Raw genomic sequence first — 26,205 nt, 5'->3', positions numbered from 1 at the left:
CTGTTCTTCATTTACAAACTTTAAATGATTAAATTTAGCATCAAGCCTCGTTCATTAAACACAAGCAGAATGTAAATCATTCTCACCCATGCTAAAAAGTTGATGATTTACACATACAATTTTATGTGCACATAAAGTTTTATATTTAAAACTTTACTAATGCAAACTCTCTTTATTATCTTTGCCACTTTTAGACCCCCCTAATAATACTGTTTGTCTTTTATGAGTCCAAACCAGGTTCCTCGCAGAGAATTTTTTTGGCAGATTAGTAAAACATTCATGAACCAATCAGATGGATATCTGGAAAGCAGGTGTGCCACATCTTTTCCTCCTTGCTCACAGGATGTCCATATATGGTCAGTGCCAAAGCCAGCTGGTAAACAGAGATTAGTCACCTCCTCTCTCAGACATATGGGGACAATTTAATGAGTTCCTCCTTTATAACCATGTAATTACCTTATCGTTATACTATAATTACAATTCTAAAGTGTAATGATATAAATCCAGATTAATTTTTAAAATAAACGAACCATAATAATAATCTATTGCATATAGAATGTCCTGGTGGCCATATGTAATACAACCATAATGAGAAGCAACTCTGCTTTGCCTGAAGATGAAGGAATATGCCACAGATGCTCGCTATCATAAAACATTAATTGAGCCAAATGTTATTGACTCTAATCTCAAATGTAATTGCTCTACTCAGTTGTTTGGTTAAACTACCCTGGGCTATATGCTTTTATTACGTATGAGGTGCGATGACAGCTCCTTTAAATTTAGGCCTAAGCACTCGCCAAACATTTCTTCGTCTCGCTGTGCGCTCGAGACGTAAGGTAGTCACTTTCGATGTACCCATCTTTTCTTCCTTAATCCCGGCGTGGCTTTTGTAGGCTTTGCCAACTCTAGAGAATCTGTGTGCAGATCTCATCTGAAGCAGAGTCTGACTTCTTTATCTCCAGCCACTGAGCCAACAGTGTTGTTTACAAACCCCTCTGCTGTCAGCTTGAACACTTAATGAAAGTGAGGAAGATTTGAAGGCAATAATCTCTTTCAACTGCACTCTTTACAGGTGAGGGAGCTTGGTGCTTCCCTGAGTTTGATTCCCAGCTCGTGGCGAACGAGAGCGGCTTTACACAATAAAGTATCTGTCATCTCCGCTTGCCTGTGATATCGGGATAACTACACCTTTGTTTCGGCATCTCACTTTCCCGCCGCTGTTATACGACTGTCGGGTGAGTTTTGTTTGAAAAGCGTGCAATGTGTTATTGTTGATGTGTCACATGCAATAAAAGCATTCGTCTTTGTCTTCTTTTTCTTCGTTTTTTGACTCGCAATGTGTCCAAAAATCCATATTTTTAAAATCCACATCAAGATTTTAGATTAAAATTTTTGCACAATAAAACTCTTTATGATGACACAAGACCCCCCCCCTGCAAAATTGGCAGAGTGCATACTATTCTTCATTCATTTCTACATGATGTCTGAAGCACGATTGCCAAATTTAGCAAACAATAATTTTCACATCATTACCACCATGTGTGTTAGCTGGAAATGTTTTAAAGGCTGAAACACACGCGATAAGGCCTCTTCAGGACATTGCTAAGGCGTAGTGTAGGCCAAGGAAGGGCAAGTGACAAGCCCAGAGCAGCAGGATAAAAAATCAACAGTGACAGTGATAGAATTTACTTGATAGTATCAGCCAAACAGCCGTCATCGTCCTGGCAGATTGGAGGCCATCAGCCCATCTCTGGGAGCCGATCAGTGCTCAGCCGCCAATGTTGACTCTGGCCCTGAAAGGAAGCTATGAGCTATGATCAGCGATATAGACCCATAAATAGAAATCCATTTTTCTGCCATGCAGGTTGAACAGGGCGTGGGGAGGAAAGGCTTCTGCCAGATCGCCACTCTTGAAGGTGAAAGGATTACAGATACGCTTCTGTGGACGAATGACCGCTGCTAGCTGGAGCAGTGCTTCCATTGACCACACGACTCTGGAAAATGGCACAATATGGTATGCAGGCCCTTTGTTTGGAGATGAATAAATGATGAAAACAAACTATAGATGTTTGAACTGTATGTGGCTTTGTTTTGAGTCTTTTGCTGTTTGGGGGGGCGTAAAAAGGTCCAGAACTCTTTGCTGGCATTTTTGGAGCTCGCCTGTTAAAGTACACCGTGGCTTTTTTGTTGATAACGTTAATGAAACGTCTCGATTTGAGCAAGAGCTGATGAATTATTGATTCCGGCATTACTTCAAAGTGTGTCATGCATCCCGTCTTGGCATTTCCTGCCACTGAGGTGACACTAATGTCGCCGCGTCGCTCTCAACTTGTTTACAAATAGGCCATTGCTGGCCTCTAGCTTTAGAATGACTGTGACCAGGTACGCAACTTAACTTGAAAGCTTTGATAAACAGACTGGGGGTTGGTGGAGTGGCGAGGGTTTGCGTCAAGTTAAAAAATGCATGAAGAGCACAGATAGCTCTTGCTCAGCTGAAAGAAATAGAGCGAGCTGTGTTGTACAATGCCGAGGGAAAACACTGTTCAAATAGCACCAGACCGAACGAAGGATCAGAGAAGAAAGGAGAGAAAGTGCAGTTTGCAGTTCGAGCCTACGAGGCGATTCTTCCTCCCGTCCCAGGTGAGGGAGCTGAAAAAGATATGAACCTCAGGAACCAATTTGCTGAGTTTTGTTCAATAGACAGAAGCCCAGGGTCTTTCACTGGATGGAGATGAAGTGACTTCAGAGGAAGAGAGTGCTCTCTTTGTCTGACTTTCGGTTTAAAGCGAGACAGGCCCAGAGCAGAGCGGTTAAAGTCTAGGGTAATGTGAGGGGCAGAGAGAGAACTCAATATTATCTGCCTGTCTAGTCTGTCAAAATGCTAATACGGCGAGGTATTTAACGTACAGCCAGCATTAAAGGCCTGCATTGACCGCATCAGAGCCTTACAGAATAATGAACTACTTAGTGGGAATAGTTAGGGCAGGCATCCATATTACAGTTGCTCATACTTAGAATTGAACAAACACTTTAAACTTAAGTATTGTTTAAATGTGAATGCTTATGTTATGTTTGCAAGCTAACAGACTTATAGCTAACTAAAATCCCACAGACCTAAACTGAAGGCCTCAAGTCCTAGAAATCAGACCAGACTCTTTTGTCCTGGACCAGTACGCAACTACCTAGAACACTTTAGCAACCGCATCGTACCATGTTAAAACACCTTGCTTAGCAACAGCTTGGCAACCATTCACAAAGTCTTTATGCTTTGTGTGCTACATAGAGTTTACAAATACCGTATGTATCACCAAATTAATATAGTATTATATTATATTATTAATAGTAAAAGTGCACATACTTTCATCTGGCAATTTGCATAATCAATTTATATCATGTCTGCATCACAAACACAAACAGACACTGTAGATCATCAGTAGCGAATCAATTATTCCAATACACCATAATGCAAGGCAATGGCAGGCTATATTTTCAGACCAATATTTATTTGTAATGATGCCATTGGTCTGAATGCACACGAGAAGAAAGCAGCCGTTCAGAGAGCTATTGAAAGGCCCGTGATTTATTAATGCACAGCTACTTGAAAGTCACATTCGTCTCATGGCTGCCGTCCAAGCGCACAACCAGATATATTTACAGTATTGTTGGGGTGCGAAATCTATTCCACTTTCCTTTTAAATGGTAAAACGCCTCCTGTCATCTCTTCCCAAGCACAGCTCAGTCGCGCAACAGAGCCCACCTTAAACAGCCGTTTGTGGCGGCGACTTTAAATTACCTTCGATTGAGCATTTTGATGAAGCCCTGTGCTTCTTCTCATAACGCTGGAGAGTCAGTCATCAGTTGAGCACATTTTCATGATTGACTGAGGAGGAGGGGTGCAGGGAAACTGCCCGAAGTAAATGCCGCTGAGAATTGGATTGTGAAATTTAGATGTGTAGTAACAGATGGCAAACCATGCAGAAACCAAAAATAGTTTTTGTTTTCCTTTGATTTAGGAGCTGCGATACTAAACGCTAACAGCGCCAGGGTACTGACTGGATTGTCCCGAACACACAGACGAAAGCAAATTGGTTCGTTCGCTTTTCCTGGAACGCAACCAAACCCTGCATATCTCGCTACCTGTCCATTTTGATTACCTTCAAAGATTGAGAGTATGAAGAACTGCACTAGCACATAAAAAAAAACACTTCTTAAGACTCCTGCAAAATACTTCTAAAGCATCGCTCCAAAGCAGCTGAAAAGTTGTAGAATTGCACCACGATCTAATTACTGAATCAGCGTCTCCCGTATTCCAAAGCTCTCTGACCCCTGCTCGAGCTGTCTATGGGTAATATCAGGGGCGAGGACCGTCCTGACCCCTCGATGAACTCATCAGATGAAATGAACTTGTTCAGCGAGCTGTAGAAGACAAAGCAGGCTGGAGTGGAAATTAATCAGCGGTGGCTACTGAGCATGTGCGGTGGGCCCAGCCATCAGCTTGACCCTGGGCGGCTCACGAGACCCTTCCGTAAATGAAAGACATCACTCCCATCCTTTAATGCACAAAATTATGGAGTGTGTGATGGAGGCGTGCGCCGTACCTGTGTTTGGTGATTTGTGTTTTATAAATAGGTCATTTAAAAGTTTATGTACATCACGGCATGCCGCTTTTGTATAAAGAAAAAATAAAAAAATAATGTTTGTGTGACAGGCTGAGCTTTAAACCTGTTTGTCTTGTTGAGGTCATAAACGTTAACACTGGAGAAACTGTTTCTGTGTTTTTACATTGAATTAAATGTGTTTACGAACACCATTTTACGATTCACATATTCAAGTTAATGTTATTATTATGGAAGTAAAATTTAGACAAATGTTTTTGAAGCAAAACGACGTGCTGAATAACACTAACTGAAAAAAAATGCATTGTATTAACAGTGCTTGCATTTTAAGGTTCTGCAATTCAACATGGTTGCATATTTAAGGTGTGATTTTTTAAAAAATGTAAAATTTTCACACACAGTTTCACCGTTTAAAAATTCAATAATCAAAATTCACCTATTACATTTCTTAAAAAAAATTAAACTTGTTTTAAAATACAACCTTTAATATTCGACAGACACATTTCAGTACATATTATTTCGGTTTAAAAATTCGCTTCCACAAATTCAATGGTTCAAATTCGGCTTGAAATTCAAAGTTTCACATCCGGGAATCCCAGGAGAAGCAATAGAGCGCCGATTCCGCCAATGCATGAGCTCTACCTGCTGCCTGTCCGCTTCACCAGCAGGTGGTGCAAGTCGCTTCTGACGAAGACCAAAGCAAGAAATGCAGATACTTTTTATATGTTTGCAGCACAGTCCACTCATCTGCTCGATTAAGTGAAGAGGCCATCCACACGGAGATGCGTGTCGCTGTACACCATGTGTACAGCCAAACCGTATATTTTTTTAAACGATGATGTCATCACCCCAGCACATAACGTTTATGAGCATGCTCCAAGTCGTCTTCTGCGTTTTTAGTGTATCTCTGTAGCAGAGTTACAGCGACACATAACTGACTTGACATTTATACTACATCGTTTTGAGTCAATTTAGCGGTTTCGTGTGTACGCAGATATTTCTTGAGATGACTCAGTGAAAAGGAAAAAAAAAGATTGGATAGGGAAAGCTCTGGCTTCGTGTGGATGTTTAAACATAGTCCCAGACTAACTTAAATGTTACAGGTGTCTTAATCGAAAACAACTTGCACTGACATATCTTAAAATATATCAGTGTGATTGTTTTGTCTCAAGATGCCCATCAGCAATGTTTTTTTTTTGTAATGTATGTTTTTAAAAACGACTTAAATATCCTAATCTAACCAAGGCCTAGTCCTATTTTAAGATAACCCCTGTCCGGGAAAGCGCCCCCATGCAGATGTGTAAAATATGAGACTAGTGGAACATAATCATTTACTGACCTTGTCTGTGTAAACCATAACGTAAACTTCAATACCACGCCTATGTCCATTCATATGATATGTGCAAGGATACAGAAAGACTATTTACATGAAGACAACTCAATTTTCAGAAACACGTGCGTAATCCTTTACCAGAAGTTACAGTGGGAAGATAGTCCCACCACAAAAAGCTAAATTTTGACTTTACAAATCACACAATAAACTGATTTTATAGAAAAAATAATGTGAGCACTGTGACAAAAAAAATATTTTCATGTGGCTGCTTTCAAACCCTTTGGAATGCAGACCTGCGGACTTTTATTGTACAAACCTGATTCCCAAAAAGTTGGGACACTGTACAAATTGTGAATAAAAAAGTAATGCAATAATTTACGAATCTCATAAACTTATATTTTATTCACAATAGAATATAGATAACATATCAAATGTTGAAAGTGAGACATTTTGAAATGTCATGCCAAATATTGGCTCATTTTGGATTTCATGAGAGCTACACATTCCAAAAAAGTTGGGACAGGTAGCAATAAGAGGCCGGAAAAGTTAAATGTACATATAAGGAACAGCTGGAGGACTAATTTGCAACTTATTAGGTCAATTGGCAACATGATTGGGTATAAAAAGAGCCTCTCAGAGTGGCAGTGTCTCTCAGAAGTCAAGATGGGCAGAGTATCACCAATTCTCCCAATGCTGTGGCGAAAAATAGTGGAGCAATATCAGAAAGGAGTTTCTCAGAGAAAAATTGCAAAGAGTTTGAAGTTATCATCATCTACAGTGCATAATATCATCCAAAGATTCAGAGAATCTGGAACAATCTCTGTGCGTAAGGGTCAAGGCCGGAAAACCATACTGGATGCCTGTGATCTTCGGGCCCTGCATCACATAGGAATGCTACTGTAATGGAAATCACAACATGGGCTCAGGAATACTTCCAGAAAACATTGTCGGTGAACACAATCCACCGTGCCATTCGCCGTTGCCGGCTAAAACTCTATAGGTCAAAAAAGAAGCTATATCTAAACATGATCCAGAAGTGCAGGCTTTTTCTCTGGGCCAAGGCTCATTTAAAATGGACTGTGGCAAAGTGGAAAACTGTTCTGTGGTCAGATGAATCAAAATTTGAAGTTCTTTTTGTAAAACTGGGATGCCATGTCATCCGTACTAAATAGGACAAGGACAACCCGAGTTGTTATCAGCGCTCAGTTCAGAAGCCTGCATCTCTGATGGTATGGGGTTGCATGAGTGCGTGTGGCATGGGCAGCTTACACATCTGGAAAGGCACCATCAATGCTGAAAGGTATATCCAAGTTCTAGAATAACATATGCTCCCATCCAGACGTCGTCTCTTTCAGGGAAGACCTTGCATTTTCCAACATGACAATGCCAGACCACATACTGCATTAATTACAACATCATGGCTGCTTAGAAGAAGGATCCGGGTACTGAAATGGCCAGCCTGCAGTCCAGATCTTTCACCCATAGAAAACATTTGGTGCATCATAAAGAGGAAGATGCGACAAAGAAGACCTAAGACAGTTGAGCAACTAGAAGCTTGTATTAGACAAGAATGGGACAACATTCCTATTCCTAAACTTGAGCAACTTGTCTCCTCAGTCCCCAGACGTTTGCAGACTGTTATAAAAAGGAGAGGGGATGCCACACAGTGGTAAACATGGCCTTGTCCCAACTTTTTTTAGATGTGTTGATGCCATGAAATTTAAAATCAACTTATTTTCCCCTTAAAATGATACATTTTCTCATCTTAAACATTTGATATGTCATCTATGTTGTATTCTGAATAAAATATTTAAATTTGAAACTTCCACATCATTGCATTCTGTTTTTATTCACTATTTGTACAGTGTCCCAACTTTTTTAGAATCGAGTTTGTAAGTGAATTACTGCATCAATGAATACATAGGTAATTAACCCCTTACCCGCTGTCTGCGTTTGGGTCCTCTCTCCTTGTCTCACCTCACCCATGATCGTGACACTATTTGGATTGAAGAGCTTTTTGAGTTTGGAGCTCCAGTGAATAAACGTTGATGAAGAAGTTCCTCTGATGTGCACAGAGATATATGGTGTTGTATTAGAGTAGATTTTACTGTAATGTTGGTTTACTAGTTTTCTGTTCAAAGTGTTCAAATTGGTGTTCCAGTGTAAACAAGTGTTCAGAAAAGAAAAGCCACGGCACATTCCTCTGCACTCGCAAACACAATAGCCTAATCTGCGCAAAAACAAGGAGAGAAAATGCAGAGAGCTTATGTATTCAAAGTTTGGGGCTGTGAGATTAAAAATTTCCCCTCCAATGTATTCTTGCAAAGTTGTGCACAAAGCGTACACATCCGTTTCAAGCAAATCCAGTCAGTCAGTGCTATTGGACCGTTTCGTTGGCCTACTCCGCTTTCCAAGGCATTAGTCCTGCACACTCAAACGCAGCCGAATACAATGAGTGAAAAACTATTCCGCTCTCTCTTCTCCTCTGTATTTACTGCACCGACTAAATCATGTGGTCAAGGTTGTGTGAAGCCAGACTATAATGAGATCATTTCCCATTCTCTTTCTCTTGCCTATCAAACTTCATACAAATAGCTTGACTTCCCATATCCAGAAAGTTTGAATAAAGAACTTGACAAAGCAACATGTCTTGCCTGCTACCAAATATATAGATTTTCGAATGAGGGACCGTAAACTCCATTTCAGTCGAGGATAATGACATTACCATAGCCAGTGCACTGCCAACCCAAGAAAGCTTTGGATGAGCACACATAAAGAATTATACTGCATAGAACTTAAGTTTAGATATGGCTCAATGGAAAGAAAAAATATATGACAGAAGAGGCACATAAAAAAATATACTTTTGTGGGAGCAAAACGTGTGTGGGGGCATGAACTAATTAACAACCAATAACGAGGGATACAAAAGGGCGGGAACACAGACAAGGATCAAGAGAGTATCGAAGGCCGAAAGGGTCAAAATGGCTCTCTACACACATAACAAGGGATCCTGCCGTGATTCTGCCACAAGATCAAGAAAGACATGACAAGATGAGGCAGAATCACGACAAATAGATTAATCAAAAGTATGACTAAGTAATGACTAAAGTGTATGACGCTTTACTGTAATACTAAAGTATATCACAATAATTTTAGTATAATTTAAACATTATTATAGACTATATACTATTATAGACACAATTATAATAATATTTGACACAATTCTTTTTTTGTGTTCTTTGAATGTTGCACATACGTAAATAACATGAAACAGCCATTTTAAATGATTTAAATTTGGTTTTGTCTGTTTTAACTCTGTCCCTCTTATTTTGATTTTATCATTTATATTTTGATTTCATGCGCTTTTTCTCTAGAAAGATGTTAAATAAAATGATTTCTTGCTTAGGGATCCCTAGTATGCACCTCTCCAAGGTAGGGAAAGTAGACCTATTGAATTTGGGTAAGTAACTTGTCCAACACCATTTGAAGAGAGATGCTATAACTTTTCAAAAAATCTCACAGGCTTTAAAAGAGGGAACAGAACTATATCTAAAGACCAGAACAGAAAGACCTAGAGGTTTCCTATTCTTATGTGGGACAATATGCAACCACAACACACCAGAACAGTATACCAACACCCAAGCATTGTGGAGTGTTCAATTGCAAGCACCTTTCAAATTTTCCTTAGAAAATGTAGAAATGTAAACAGTCTAGTTTTACTTCATGCTTTTGCCATATACAGCAGCTCTCATCTCATGCAATCACATGGATCAATCTGACTCTTCACTGTACCTCTACTGTAGGTGTTTGCTAAAGAAACTCAGTCTTGGCAAATCTTTCTGGTTGTTTGTCATCCACACCTTTATGGAATGGCTTTTGGAGATTGAAGATTATCTCCCCGTTCAATGGGCAGGTCTGGTTCCAGCTCAATTCATGTATTATTCACTGGCAAAGTAAATTGTTAGAGTTAAGGAACACAATGCATTTTGTTCTGGGCAAACCGCTGCTTTTTAACATAGAAATTATTTATTGTTTCTTCTCCCTGTAGACTCTTACACCAACCACCTCTCCTTCGTCTGCAAATACTGCACTATTAATACTTAAAGGGAATACATATATAAGTGGATTTATTATGTTAATATATCGACAGAAAAGAGTTAATGTAGACTGGTAGAGAACGGCGTAATGACAAGGTCATGGGTTCAAATCCCATGGAATGGACAATACTCATAAACTATGTAGCTTGAATGCATAGTAAGTCACTTTATGACGTTTAAGCCATCTGGTAACACATCAATGTAGAGTGAATGTAAATACAATAAAAAAGTGTCTTGCCTAATTCAATAATTCATTTTTACAAATTTTGTTAAAAAACCTTGCATATACAATACATATATTTTTTTCATTTGTTTGTTAGGGGTGAAATGCCACAGTATAGAGCCACAGCTTAGATAGCCACCCTTGATTAAGTATTTGTTTCAATCATAATAAATGCATAACATGTTGTCATGATATAACAAAGACGTTGTAGGAAGTCTTTCTTAACTGGATACTGGATGTGAAACCGACCACATCAGAAGGAATGAGCGACGAATCAACTGGAAAATTAGCGTTCTGCGGTGGGTACCAAATATAAAAACCTTATGAATACAGATCTGTCATAACAGATTCTGTTTCACGAAGATAATATTGGTGTCTCCCTTAAAACACATGGCTAGATCCGTGTGACGCTATTGTACTCCCGCATATCATTACTAAAACAATGGCGTGTAATGTGTTATTCGTAATATGAAGGAGCATTCACAAGTTCTTTGTAATTTCCCATTTGATGGCAAGGCTTACAGCAATTATGATGTCTAATATACGGATTTAGGCGTGAGAATTCAGATGAGTCAGAAACACAGAAGTTTGGCCGTGTGGCGCTGGTTTGAATGCTGATGATGGCCCTCTTGAAGTCTCGCTGGGGCCGGGGACGCGAAGTGTTGATCGTTGCCTCGCACTGATAAGCGAAAATGTTTCCAGAGCGTAAAGAATCGAGTGGTGTGCGTGAGGGATAAACCCTAATCTGTCGCCACACACTGAACTTGACTTGCTAATATTTGCATTGGAAATCAGGTGGAGGTTCTGCTAAGCTCCCTATTACAGCCTCATGTATGTGAAAAGATCTCATATTCATTTAAATACAGCCCACCCCTCCAAAGAGGAAGAGGCACTGGTAGAAAATGGGATGCAGCGTGGTGAATGCTTTGAAAACAAACAAATAAATAAACAAACAAATAAATGAATTTATTTATTTTTGAAGTTATATAAATAAATATTAGAATGTGAGACCTGACCACTGTTGTCAGTAGAATGAGAGAAGTATGCAATGGTTGGTGTGGATAGATTAAGGGTTATTGAAATGAATACGCTGGCTGTAATAGAAGTGGAGAGTTTCATATAGGATTATACTAATAAAGTAATACAGAGATCAAAAGAGGCCTGGAAGGTTTTCCTCAATCTATAATCCTCCAAGCCATATTGATGCTTATATGACTTTGTGCAAATGACCAAAATTCTATGTGTAACATGGACGTATTGGTATAAACAGTTTATTGTGTTCCAAATATAGATTTAGGAAAGACTGAAGCCATTCTGAAATAAAGCAGGTAAAAGACGCTTATTATTAGACAAATATATACAGTCAACTGTTTGTTTTTAAACAAACAAAAATAAAAAAATACAATTGATCTTTTTATACAATTTATAAAAAAAATATACATTGGTACATTGGTTTTAGATATACAATATTGTTGCCATCCTTCTAAAACCTAATTTGTTCAAATTTGCTCAAATTTCTTTTTCAGGAAATGTAAAAAAAACACTGAGCTTTTTCAATAATTGCATACTGTTGTAAAAGTTGACAAGCACTTTTTAAAACTTGTTTACTGATTGAATATTTGCAAAATATAAAAGAGTGACTATAAATAATGATTTATGACAAAAAATAAAAATCACAAAATATGGAGACATAAGGTTTCAGAAGGTTTCAGAAGCAGCTATATGCTCCATAATATGTCTCAGAAAACATTGAAAATCTGGGAACTGATTTAAAGACAGCAAGAAATAAACAACCGTCCTTAAATCCAAGTGACAAACTACTGTTTATTTTTAATAATTATTAAAAAATATATATTTGGAAACTATCGTACTGCTGTGTTTGCTATGCAATGTGTCTTTGTCTAACCAGCCTTAAGAATATATTTTTCTTCATCACTAGGTTAAGTCATATCTGATGATGTTGAGACGTGAGACAGTAATTAAAATCACAGGAAGTTCAACAGTACCTTGTTTCATGCTAATTCAAGCACAATGTAACATCATGTCAGTGAACACAGAACATGAATTGGCACTTATAGCCTGCTATGACAGAATGCCCTACACGAAACTATCTGCATGAGCTGAGAAGTCATTTAGACCAGATTTTGTAATTACACAATTGCATAAAACTGTGTGAAATCGTGCAGATAATCTGCTAAATCTCCCAACATGAAAAGATAATTGCAACAGAAATTAGCCATACCTGAGGTTCATTCGTTTGGTCATGGCTAGTTTCTTATGTGGCGAGGATCGGATATTACTGTTAATTATGAGCAGGTCAGAGTTTTGCTGAAGGTCGACCATTAGCGCTGGGACCATTGAAATGCTAATTATAAACAGATTAGAGAGTTACGGTCCTTTATGACGGTTATTAGATAATTACTTAGAGAGAGTAGTTTAGTGAAATAAGGGTCTGGAGACCACACAGTGTGTGTAAGGAGAGCTAGAGCAACAGAATTGAGAGCTGGATAAGATCTGTAGAAAAGATAATCGTAAAAATATTTTTTTTCTGTATGCTTATACTGAATGTGTTTGAAATGAGTTTTGTAGCAAAAACAGAATTTTGCCTTTTATTAAACAATAACAGTTTTTAAAAATGGATTTTATTTGCCCCAAAAAATCAAGAAAAGGCAACCAATAAGAGCCCAGAACAGATAAGAAAAAAGCTGATTGATAAAAATTACTTTTTATTTTTGTTATTCCTTTATACCTTTAAATTACTCTTATTTTAAAATACTCTTATTGTTATTATATTTCTTAAAATAATTAGGAATGAATAAGTGTATATTAATGAATCAGGTAATACATATTATGTTAACAGGTGTTATGATTGGCAGAACAATAAAAAAACATTCAACAAAATAAGTTTTAAATATTTTCTATGTAAATTGAAGCATATAAAAATATCACAGAATTGGGAGAAATTAGGCATTAAGCCAGCGGTGCAGAAATTACACACTTGTTTAGCTCAATGTTTAGATGATGTAAACTCAAATGTTTAGATGATGTAAACATCAAATGTGCATTTCAATTGCAAAGAAAGGCTGGAGGAAAATAATTATAAGCTACAATATACAACACAACGGGGATCACAGAGCTGATTAGTTATTGAACTGGACATTAAGAGTAAGTTGTTTTGAAACGTCAAGCAAGCAGGTCTGGCTATCCTCAAAGAAATAATCTCACAATTTGAATCAAACAGCTATTTACAAGTTACGATGTTAAGATGTTTACTACTTTATTCAAAGCCCATTTTTTGTGCAAGTAGTTGCAAAAGAAGCATGTGTGTGTTTGGTGCATGGCTCCGAGCAGCGATTTTTTTTGCAAGTCTGATTGATAAACACAGGGTAAAAAAGACTCAACATGTCCCCTGGTGTTTTGGTTCATTCCGTTCACAGAGCATCCCTGGACGTCCTTGTAAATGCAATAATTAAAATGATTACCGCTGTGCACAACTGTGCATATAAACGTAGGTTGCCGATCATACTTACATTGTTATCATAAACAGAGTGGAGGGGCGGTTTCGTTTAGCTGGAACACAACGGCTCACCTTCAAAGGGCTGCAATGAAATTCTTACTCAGAAAGCATACATGCATGCAAGTGGTAACATGTGGAACACTCAGCAGGTTTTAGATTTGTCTTGTAAGATGGATAGTAGTTGAATATTTCAAAACATTGTTGAGTAATTTTGCCCAAATACATATAAACACAGCATTGTTTTTACATGTCAGGGCGTGAAGTCAGGATATACTGTATGTAATACCAAAGTTCTTAGGTAAGAATAATGACAGTACATTTTAAGTCCTTGTGAAATAAAAAACAAAGTTCTTTAGTAAGAATATGTTAGGCTTACGGAGATCTAAGTGTAATGCAAAACATTGACAAAGTTCACATTTTGAAGATGTAAACATTGAAAACTTAAGGTCATCTTAAGGTAAGCGTTACCTTCTCTCATTTACTCCAAGTAGGATTTTCACGTAATTCTAAATTTCAGCTTCTCGTTTAATTTCTCTGACAAATGAAAAGCTCTAGAATTGAGAGAATCTAGAATTTTGGCCACTATTGGGTGTTTGTAAAGGACAGGTGCCACTCAATATGTTCTGTCCTAATTTCCGTTTCAAAGGAAATTACATCAATGCATCAAAGAAAGCTTCAGATTTCAAGACACTTTGGGGCGGTTTAGCTTTTGAGGGATTATCTTAAACCAGGACTAGGCCTTAGTTAAATTGGGATATTTAAATTGTTTTAAAAAACATACCTTACAAAAAACATTACTGGTGTGCATCTCGAGACAAAACAATGGCAATGATCTTTATTAAGATATTCAATTCAATTCAATTTTATTTATATAGCGCTTTTCACAATGTGCATTGTTCCAAAGCAGCTTTGCAGGAGCAAGTAAGAAAAACACAGAAAGGTAAAACACAGCACAGTGCATGGTGTTTATAGACCAAGCAAGATCATTATAATAAATAATATCTAATAAATAAATGAATAAATAAATAACTGCAGTCTCCCGGTGAGCAAGCCAACACTGCACTGCTCTGCTGTGGCGAGGAACCCAAACTCCAATGATTAATAATGGAGAAAAAAAAGATATGTCAGTGTAAGTTGTTTTCGATCCAGACACCTTTAACATTTAAATTAGTCTGAGACTAGTTTTAGGCCCTGTCCGGGAAACCACCCCTTTGGGTCTTTGTTTAAAACTTTGTCTGAAAGGTATAATATTTTGTGTAAAACATAACTAGCCTACATGAACATAGCAAATATTTTAAAGCCAGTTTAGATATACAGATACCTTTGAAGTAACTATTTTTTAAACGTGTCTGTTTGTATTAGATTTTACATATGAACCATTTTTATTTCATATCTTATATTTCATGCTGTGTAGTGAAAGAAAAATATATGTTTGAACAATTATATTTTCTACACAACTCATTTTAAACATGCACACCGCCTTCTGTTAAAAAATAATTTAAAGATTATGTAAAACATTCCACTCATGTAATCCTACAACCCAGTCTCAAGGCAGTTCGTGGCATAGGCACGAAATATGGAATCTATTGATTCGTGTTCATGGACACGAATTCCCCCCTTTTTTCGTGTCACTCAGCATGACTTTTTCGTGTCACTCAGCATGACTTTTAATACACAGACCACGTGTGTAGGTACATTTATTTATTAAACCCTAAAATCACAGCCACAAAGGCTAATTTAGCTAAAAACGCGAGTTTCACGAGGTGGCAAAGCAATTAACCCTGTCCCTAAACCTGACATCACAGGTGCAAAATCAAATCATTACAAAACATATGAATGAGATCCTAGGAAATATGAATTCACACTAATGAGCCACCTTGTGAAATAGGTATGAATTCCCATCAGATTGCGTTATTAGATATATATTTATACATTTGAAAGATACCACAAATTAAAATACGTGAAAGTCGTGCGGGGTGACACCAAAAAAAGTTGTGCTGACTGACATGAAAAAAGGGGGAAATGTGTGTCCACAAACACGAATTAATAGATTACATTTCGTAACAAATGGTCATGCAAATATATAAATATTGAGTTTTTTATATAAATGAGAAGAACTAGCAGAATCTGACTGCAGAAAACTATGACCGACCAATCAGAATCAAGCTTTCTAGAGCACTGTGTAGAGACATTATAGATATTTCCAAGTTGTCCATCTAGAGCGCTAAAAGAACAGTTAAGATTTGGACCATCAATTGAAAAATTGCAGTTAGCATGTTCATTATCCAAGCTGTGCAAAGCATTAACCTTAGGTCACTCCACCGGGACTGTCTCTGCAATTAATTGCTCTTACTCACTTTGAAAATGAATGAATCATCTCGGAAATAAAGCATCTGCTCAACATTAACTATCACTACAGTGTTGTTCCTCGTCTGTGAAAGACCAAATGGGACGAGTCCGTGTTCGGGAATTACTGTGACTGTACGACTGCCGTTGAGAGAGATAGACACAGCTCACCTTCCCTCGCCGCTGCAGAAATGAGATTAAGCGCAAAGTGGCTCAATTAATCCATGTGAAGTGACGCGGAATTTGAATACAAAAGATGGAGAGTGTGCCCTGAAGAGGCGAATAGAGAGACAAACATTGTTTTCAATCATGCAGGAAAAAGATGGTGGTGAGTGAAATTAATTGACCTTCCTGGTTCAATTAACGAAAAAGGGACACAAAGCCAGAACAGGCGTGCATTCTATCCTGGTGAATAAAGTATCAGTGCTGTTGCATGGATTGTGGTGATACAAATTTAATACTAAACATTATCACATTTGACTATATTTGTGACGTGTTTAAATGTGAAAAAATCGCAGGGCTTTAATTTGATCTGTTGGGAAATGACTGGATTGTAAAAAAGTGGGTGTAACATATAAGAATAAACTCAGACCTGAACCTGGATTTGTAATTAATTCCAATGAAATACGGCATAACGATTAAATGTATACCTTCATTGTTGCCTAAAGCATTAATGTAAACCAGCTACTTACAATGTTTAGTAATTGTAATATTTTAAATATGTGGTTAAGTTTTTGACAATTTTTTGATTGATTCAAACTCTTATAGTTCACCCCAAAATTAAAATTCTGTCTTGAATTACTTACCCTCAAGTTGTTGTATGTACAAATTTATTTTGTTCTGATAAACACAGAGACAGATATTTAAAAGAATGCTTGTAACCAAAACAGTTCTTGGCCATTATTGACTACCATATTTAAACTGTTTAAAAGTGTCTTTGTTCTGTTGAACACAAAATAAGATATTTTTAAGAATGTAGGAAAGCAAAGAGTTTTGGGGCACTTTTGGCTACCATTGTCATTTTCCTTCGATGGTAGTCAATGGGGTCCAATAACTGTTTGGTTACAAGCATCCTTCCAAATATCTTTCTCTGTGTTAATCAGAAATTTTTTTTTTTACAGATTTGGAACAACTCAAGGGTGAGTGTATGATGACAGATTTGTTGTTTTGGGTGAACTATCTCTTAAACACGTCCAAGCAAGTTCTATCCACCAAGCCATGTGACATTCATAGATGAATCCGCACACTTAAACGTAAATGCACATAAAATATAATGTAATTTGTGGGTGTCCTTTTACAACTGATGTTGCGTTCAGACATAACAATGCAGGGATTTACCTTCAAAAGGAGCTTGTTGTCTGTGAGGGCCACACCAATCAAAAACAACGCAAAGAACAGTCTCAATACCACCCAAGTGTGAAGCTCGTCGGTTCTTGTGCCTTGTGACTGTATGCTTACAATTACATTTAACTTCTTGAGCCTTTAATACGACAACAACACTTCAACAAACCTTTGGTTGACGGTTCAAGTACAAACATTGTCTGTGTATCAAAACAAAGATTACATTTAGATGCCCATCAACAAATGCTCTCTGTTGTACCTCACAGTAGCTATTACATGGTGATAAAAGGTACAAATCCTTGTTTGCTTTTACTGTGAATGCTTACACATTCCTAGCAATTGGCAGCAATTTTCACAAGCTAGGGCACATACAATAAAAAGAGTCTGTGTTTGCGGATTATTAAATTGTGAAAGAACTGAAAAAAAGAATAATTCATATCAAATTTCATAACCAGTTGGGTAAAGATATGTTTCGTTTCTTGTGGGTGGGTGGTTGATTTCCATCATTTTGAATAGGAATCAATTTCACCATCATATGGAAGCAGGACTGGACCGGCGTTCTCTCTTCATTTAACAGACGCGTCTAATAGGTCCCTGAAGGATGGCGTATTTGAAACGGAATGAGCTAACAAAAGCATAAAGGGTTAATTTAGCTTGGCTCAGGTGAGTTAATTATTCTTTTTGCCCAGTTCACTGCACATCCATAATGATTATTAACTAGCTTAAAATACTCCTGGACCGCTGGGAGCTTACGGATAAAAACACACGCGTGCCGCGAGAGCAGGTTGGGTGGAGGGGGATCATTATTCTAATGAGACTGCTGTAAAACTCCAATCACAAAGTCTCCACAATAATCTTCTGGGACTCTGTGGGGTCACAGTCGTCCTTCTCTGGAGAACTGAGTGGATGGGCACTGATTAAAGCACATTCACGCATGGATCCACACTCGTGTGTGTGCTTAAAGACAGGGATAATGGCTATTTAGCCAGTCTGAGTTTTAATCACAGCACACAGGCGGCCGCAAGCTTCAACACAACAGAGAGAGTGAGAGAAAGAGCAGCGAGGTGTGTTATGAGTAGTTCATTCAGAAATTCAACAATTGTGTGATCATTTACTTACCCTTGTGTCATTTTAACCCTGTACAGTGTGGAACACAATGTTTTTTTTTTCATAAAGAATGATTGAGGACTGGGTCTGGTGCAAAACTGCAGCAGAACACAATGCAAATAGACAATATAATTCACGAAACCAAACATGTATGATAGCTTTGTGTGAGAAATTTAGCTTTCTCTCCACAGAAGCTCTGAAAGGGACAACAAAATAATGGAAGATACAACTGGTTCTTGCAAATCCTCTGACCAAACATCATTCACATCAAAGTCATTAAAAAAAAGCTATACTGTAGCTCAAATAATGACTTACTGTAAATTTTCATCCAAAGTAATTGAATGGGTTACTTTTATAGTAGTTTTTGTAGCTTGACATATCCAGATACTCTTCTTTAGAACAAAGCAACCAGGAAAAAATGCTCCTTCTGTGTTCTTTTAAATTAATTATATGAGGGAGAGTAAATGATGACAAAATATTAATTGTAAAACTACTTAAATGCTGAGAAATGTTTTTAAAAATGACAATTCCACTTCACTGAGAGCATAATGAAAACACAGAACCATGCCTGTAAAAATGGAAACATCTTTTCCTCTTGACGTTTGGCTCTGTTAGTTTTGCCGGTGTTGAGTGGTGCTGGAGGAGAAATATCCCTTTGGACATCTGTTCCTGGCAGTGACTGAGCCGGGTTCCTGCTGCTGCCTAATGGAAAGAGAGTGAAAGATTTGCAATGGGCCTGTTAATGATAATTATACTGAGGTCTCTGTGGACGGCATATAGCCCATGAGGTCACCATACAGAGGCTCAGCCAACCCAAAGCGCACCTCCATTTTATAAATAAATAAACACATACACACATAATCCTGGAATACAAAAACAAGAAAAATAACGGAACAATACCAACAGTTTATTATTAAAGATTTTGTTTGTATTGTGTTAAATGCATCATGAAATATAATTTCCTATTTAATTATGATTATGGCATATAATAAAATGCATATTTTCCGCAAAAATTAAAATGACAATAATTTAATCCCATGTTGTTTATTTTCAATGAAACACAGGAGATTTTTTTAAAGAATCTTTATGAATATAATGATCATGTCGTTTGAGCTTTGAAAGCTCAAATAACATAAAAGTACCACTAAAGTCTTTAAGACATACTATTTTCAAGTGTTCAAAACTGTACAATAACTTTTTGTGAACATGACTAAAACTGGATCATAATAACTCTCAAATCTCTCTTAAATCAAAGTTCTAAACCAAACTAAACTAAACTAAACTAAACTAAACTAAACTATTTTATAAAATAAAATAAAATAAATTTATTAAAATAATAAAATAAAATATAAAATGAAATGAAATAACTAAACTATTTTATAAAATAAAATAAATTTATTAAAATAATAAAATAAAATAAAATAATAATAAATAATAAATAAAAGCATCTGGGTTTGGAATGACATAAGTAAATAATGCCAAAATTGTTTTTGTTAATGACTGCTTTAATACTGGCTCTGGTCAAACATTTCTTATGTCAATAGAATATAAACATTGAGATGCCCATACAAGAGGTCACGTCACGTTAAGATCTTGTATTTCAACAGATATACACCTCTAACTGGCCTCAGACTACCATTTGAAACAATTACACAGGTGGGGGACTTGACAGCAGATTCAGTGCTGTGGTGCTATTCTGACAGGCTTCATAGACTGATGATTAATTACAGCTCGGCTTCTCTGAGCCTTCAATTTTCAGTGCAGGGCTGTAGGTGATAGTACAGTAGCTTCTGTTACACCCCCCACAGCAGGAAAAAGAGATGTTTGCCTCTCTCTCTCTCGTCGTTCCTTATGTCCTCTGTTGGATCAGAAGAAGTCAGCCAAATAAGGGCTACCATGATAAATCTATGTTATACCTCTCCCTGCCATGAATGTTTAATCCTATTTATATTTACCAAAGTGAGATTATCTGGATTAGAAATTGCTGTTTTTTTACCTCCACCTCCAATGTTAAATTCGAATGTATTATTTCTGAGACCGCTATAGTGGAGTTTACTCTCATAGTCTTCTTCATTAATCAGAGCCATGGCTTCATTTATTCCCTGATATATGCAGGGTCTTCGCACTGATGTACATATGGTAAAATGGGCCTGTTTATCATGAGTGCTAAAAAAAAAAAAGTTGCCTGAGATATGGATGGATATAACACAGTATTTTGAATTGGGTTGATGCATTTAGTTCACAGAAAAAAATCTCTGTCCACACTAAATGTGAAACTCATGCTTGACTTATGCTAAACAAAGCCAAACAAAATATATTTGATTTAATATGTGTGGAGAATGATTGACAGTAAGTCAAGAACAAACAATGACACATCAAAACTAATCAACATGAACAGCACAAGTCACGATTAATCCAACGACAAACAAATCAAACAAAGGCAATGAAGAAAAACTAAAGATAAATACAGAATAGACTTACAAAATAAAATTAGATTTCAAAATAAATGAACAGTCATGAATTTTTCTGTCATGAGCAGAAAACACAAAATCATTAAAATCCTAAAAGATGAACTAACACTTATGAATTAACAATAATGTGTCTGCAAAGTTGCTACAAAGTGTGCACATTTTTTTCATAAACACATATGAAGAAGAATCTAGAACAGTTTTAATAGGATTTAATTGGGCAAGTTTCACATCCTAACACACTTTCTCTGTTCAACCTTGCCTGATACTTTTCAATTAGCAGGGATTTTTCTCATAAAGCTCCACGTTATTAAATCATATGGTTCAGTCCTTTATCCCAGCAATGAGGCTGAAACATATGGGCTTGAAGAGGGATGCAGGGTGCATGAGGGTGTGAATATCCCATGAACCCTGATGGATAAGAGTCCACATTGAAAGACGGCCTTGAACTGTTAAGAGATAATCCTGTTTGGCTGCCCCTGCTGACTGCCTCCTCACTGGGACACTGCACACACACCAGTGCTTCACGTGCTAATGCAAACTAATGATGACCAACAAGCCCCTCACAATACTGGCAGGACATTATAAATTGTATTTATCACAATGCAAGTTTACACAAGTTTACTAACTATTCAATTGTTTCTGTGCCACTGGTTTAAATCAAGTTAGCATTTAGTTTTGGGTGGGACAATAATGTTTATAAATCATTTCACAAATAACCCAGGAGCATCTATCAGTAATGACAGTAGATCATTGTTGATAACAGGACGCATCATATTCTTATATAGACTTTATACTATTGGCATTAAAGTTTATTTTGGCTGAGCCACTTGACCCACTTGAAAAACAAAATGGTGCTTTATAACACTAAAAGTGGTCATTGGCTTTTAATCATGGCGGAACCACTTTAAGTGCTATATATAACTATATATACAGTATATATAACTATATCTTGGTGCTACAGTTGTTCTTCATCAGTTCTTTGTGATGACTGGGGGGCTATATAGCTCCGCATTCATATAGAGAACCTGCTTAACCCCTTTATGGTTCTTCAGCGTTTCTATATAGCACCCCTGTCATGCCAAAGAACCACTGAGGAACCTTTGAAGAACCAAGATAAGGTTCTATATATCACTTAACGTGGTTCCCCTATGATTACGAGCCAAGAACAACTAGCACCATTTTTTTAGAGTGGTTTTAGTTTGTACGTGTCATTTAGGGTCGAGTTTGGTTAGATTACATTTCATAAACCTAACTAAATCAAACACCTGCATATAAAGCAAGGTGTGTTGAACATAAATTGTGAGAAATTGTTTTACAGATCCACTGTTGGTTTTTACGTGATTCAAATCACTTTCTGCTGTACTTCTGTAATTACAGTATGTCCGTCTCTGGAGTGTTGTGCTATGTTTGTGTTTTCAAACACCCTAATTCGCCCTGAATCAACAATCTTTTGTAGGAAGCCGGCAGAGATGCGGGCGAAGTGGGATTCTCTATATAGCCGAGAGCTGTGTCCCTGAGGCAGGGAGATGCAGATTAGCAGAGCAAGTGAAGGAAGGTAAAAAATGCATTATTAAAAATAAACTGTGCAAGCTAGAAGAGAGAAAAAGAGAGAGATGGAGAGAGAGAGGGGATTGGAGAAAAGGGAAACTTCAAAAGATGATGTTTAGTATTGCGGTAATACAACATGACAGGTTTATAAAACTTGCCACCTTCTGTTGCAGGGCTGAAAATTGACTTGGGCAGCGGTAAGTGATGGCATATTCGACTTTAAAAAATGGCTTTAATGATGCTGTTATTGTGTTACCGAAATGGAAATAAAACTTTAATTCCCTCGGTGAAGAACGATCCTGCATGCCTGAATGTGCCCAAGTTGAAAAGTGATTCTCATAGCAGATTCCCATGGCCCTGCGCTCCTGACGATTTACAAAATCTCTCTCTCTCTCTCTCTCTCTCGTTTTCAGTTTGCAAAGGTAATGAGAAGCTAATGAGGCTTGACTTGAATTTTTTCAGCGCTCCACTCCTGGCAGCTTCCCAGAGGGGCTGAAGGAGATGTTTAGCTTCTATAGACGCCGTGCTGATGGATAGATGGATGGATGGACGCAAAAGCCGAGCCTCTGCGTTTGGTCTCTATTCACTGCACATGGAGAGGAGGAGGAGGCGGGGGTGGAGAATAGGGTCGGAAACTAAAGGAGGGATAGAACACTCATGAAGAAGGGAGGAAGAAATCAGCACTCTTGAAGCGAGATGAAATCCAGACACCTGAAAAGAAATGGCTGTATCAGCCTGAGACTGCTTTGGATGTATCGCTGGGAATAATACAGTGCTGATGATGTGCAGAGCTTCGGTGAGCTGCCTGCCGTTTAGACTGTCCTTCCATAGGTCTGAATAAAAAGAAAACTCTGACCTGGTCCTTTGTTGGGGAAGCTACTTTGAAAGTACAAGCTGCGAGTTATTTATAATTGAAAATGGTTCAACCAAAGCCAAGCTTTAAATTGAGAACAACAGCTGACAAAACATTGCTAACAACATTAAAGCTGTTTACGGGGGCAGTGTCTATTTAGGTAATGTATTACCATATTAGGGTAGCATTTATTCATATACCCCAAAAAAACATTCAGTTATCCATAAACAAATTGACGATAAATTAAAGCAACACTGTCCCAAAAGTAAAGTATATAATAGAGTCAAAAAGAATACTAATAAACATAATGTTATGCAGATCATTCTATGTTTTTGCAAAGGACAGATTGAGAATGAATTCTTAAAAAAATCAATTAAAAGCTACAATGTTATGCTTTTTAAATTACAGTGTCTTCATTGTGGAGCATGTGAAATGCTGACTTAAAAAGAAAAAGGGAAAAATAGAAATTTGAAAATAAAATCTCCTTTCCTGTCTGTCATACACCAGGCCAGAACGACTTCTTCAGCTTAAAGTACAAAGTCAGCCGTGTGCTGTGGATTCAGGCCAGTCTAATGAAGTCGTAGCAGACTCTTGGGCTGATAGACCTGTTAATGAGCTCCGCTCTTGTGATGGGAGCTCAGGGTAGACAGGGGGAAAAAGGGATGTACCAGGTAGGCACAAGCACCATGTTGGATCATTAGCGTAATTTAAACAGAAAAAGGTCTTTGTTTCTCGCCGAATTGCCAGGGAGGCTGGGAAGGGACCTTGAGGCCCCTCGAAAGCATTTTGCTGGCATGCACGTCGAGAATTGATTGTCTTTGTTGTGGTAATCTGAAATTAATTTGCACTTGAACCCATCTTTCTTCCAAGATCAATTTAAAACACTATTGTAATTATGTGCCCGGTATGAAACCGAGAACAGACACTGATATGACCAGCCAGCATATTTTAATTCCCCAGGTACTTGAGAGCCTTTTTTCCCCTTATTCCCTGACTTATCTTGCAAGGTAATAAAACAAAATGTTCCTCGTGCATAAGCTTAAGGGAGCGGTATTTGCCGGAGGGGTAACAGTAATAACCGCTGTATTGCTACACATTTACCCATGTACTCTCTCAGTAGGTCATCGCTTTTTTTCAAACGATGTTAAACTTGCGCTAATACAAGCCGCAGCTGCAAGGACGGCATCTGACGGCGGAGCTCAGATGAGTACTCTGCAGTCTAATCACGACTTTAATTACGATAGCCATTTCAAATCTATTACAGAATACCTGCTAATATCTCCAGCTGATCTTACTGGAGCATCTCCCTTGTTCTCGGTGTGAGCTTTTTAATATTTTTATCTGAATGCTTTTCCTTTCCATCCCTTGATTAGTGTTTGTAGTGTCAGCTTCAGTAGGACCATCTTGAGTTGTTTCCTGTTGTGCTGTCATGTAGCACAAGGGCAGCGAGGTCATCGCCCTGGGCTGGGATTCATCCCGGGCTCCTCAGGCACGGAGAACAAGGCGATGGGCGGCCAAGACAGACTGCTGATGACATTAACATGCACAGACATTCCTAGCTCGCCACGAGAGAAGCCTTTGATTTCTCAAAAAATTACGGCTTGGAGGAAAGCTGCATTTGGGGCGGAATTAGATTTATGAAAATGCGATCATTCTCGAAGTGCATTTAAGCATGCAGTGTTTTTTTTGTGTCAGATTCACTTGTGTAAATGTGTATCGAAATGAAGTAACTGTCTTTTGCTTAGAAACACCTTTCATATATAAGAATTCAACCATGGGACATTGTAACTATTCTACAAGGTGGTGATTTTGTTTGATGTGAATTAAATAAAATACACAAACAAAAATTTTGGATTATTAGAAGAAAATCTATGTCTGATTGTGGTACCCAAACTACCCAACCGAGCACTGCGGCCTGCGAGATGGGAAACTGATGCACTTGCATTCAGGATTTCTGTTTTGCGGGTGTTTATGTCGTTGCCTAATTTGTGTAATTTCTTTAGTGACTCAGGTGCAAATACAATGCAGATTGTGCATGCAAATAAACAAAGCTATAAGCACCTTTTCTTGTGTGCTCACATGCAAAGACGAGAATGCACAAATAGATACCCTGCACAGATTTGACTATTTAATATTGTTAATAATGTCTTGAAACACTGGCTCATATTTCACTCGGCACTCTCCGACAAAGAAAACATCATGAAAACAAACGCCTTTGTCTCATTAGATTACTTCCAAAAAGCTTAAAACGTGCACAGATCACACAGGTCTGCAAGAAAGCTCACCAATAAAAGAGTCTGATGTAAACAAAATGAGAAAAGTCTTCATTTGTAATACACAAACAATTCTAGTATACATAACTCACATTTTGTTCCCACAATTCATCCTGTTTTTGCTCTGTATAATCATGCTGAATATGCAAATGCATTAAATAATTAAACAGTCCTCTGTTCGGTTTTATACAGAGCAGTCAGAATGATTTGTTTGAATTTTGTACCAGTTTTGTTTCGTTGCTGTGTATGCCCTCATATTTCTTTCTGCCTTATAAGTGAGAGACTAGAAAGTTGCCATTGTAACACGCAGTTCCCACAGCTCTCTGCCTCATTGAAGAGAGACCGTTGGCGAGGTTGAGGGTGACCACACGCACGGTTGTCTGCTCGTGTCTTACATCTCGTTTCCTCATTTCAAAACTTAGCGTTTCTTTTTTCTGTTGTTGTTTTTTTAAGCCCTTCTTAACGTCAGGCCTGAAACTT

At 37.7% G+C, this 26,205-nt stretch overlaps 1 long non-coding RNA gene across 1 annotated transcript; it reads left to right on the top strand.

The window, feature by feature from the left end:
- Positions 1-238: 238 nt before the first annotated feature.
- Positions 239-25,278, top strand: LOC130558523 (uncharacterized). Its single transcript, XR_008963435.1, has 5 exons — positions 239-356; positions 1,073-1,235; positions 1,865-2,014; positions 22,508-22,606; positions 23,062-25,278. It is a non-coding gene; the product is annotated as an uncharacterized LOC130558523 (long non-coding RNA).
- The last annotated feature ends 927 nt before the right edge of the window (positions 25,279-26,205 follow it).

The sequence above is a fragment of the Triplophysa rosa genome, linkage group LG8 (genome assembly GCF_024868665.1).
Source record: "Triplophysa rosa linkage group LG8, Trosa_1v2, whole genome shotgun sequence".
Lineage (NCBI taxonomy): Eukaryota > Metazoa > Chordata > Actinopteri > Cypriniformes > Nemacheilidae > Triplophysa > Triplophysa rosa.
Note: the sequence above shows the minus strand (reverse complement) of the source record. Positions and strands in the feature narration are given on the sequence as shown.